Source organism: Theobroma cacao, chromosome 3, assembly GCF_000208745.1.
Source record: "Theobroma cacao cultivar B97-61/B2 chromosome 3, Criollo_cocoa_genome_V2, whole genome shotgun sequence".
Taxonomy (NCBI): Eukaryota; Viridiplantae; Streptophyta; class Magnoliopsida; order Malvales; family Malvaceae; genus Theobroma; species Theobroma cacao.
In genome coordinates, this window is record NC_030852.1 from 11,303,290 (window position 1) to 11,303,739 (window position 450).

Below are 450 nucleotides of genomic sequence, written 5' to 3' on the forward strand. Positions count from 1 at the left end.
CTTTATTCTTAAACTTGGAGGATAAGATGTTACCTTTTTTAGATGATTTTCTGTAATACCCCGCACCCTCGTTGGACACAAATAAGACCTTATTGATCAAACGAATGATCGTTTGATGTGAATTGGCGTGCTAAAGAGCGACAAAGGATGAAAGAAACGTTCAAGAATAAAACACTTCGTGCGTGCGAAAACAACAATTAAATAATAATATTTTTGTTGGAGAGGAATTAGTAAGCTAAAGGATGATTCGGAAGTAAACCGAGATGTAATGATGTGTTTCGGGACCAAAGAAGGCAAGTGAAAAATTTTGAAATAAAATAATATTTTATTCAATAAAATAATATTAAAATATTAATATTTTATATGTTATCGAAATTAGTCATGAAAAATGGAATATGACTAATTTAAGTGGGGGAGAAGAAGTAAAGAAGAATTTTGAAGGAAAACAAC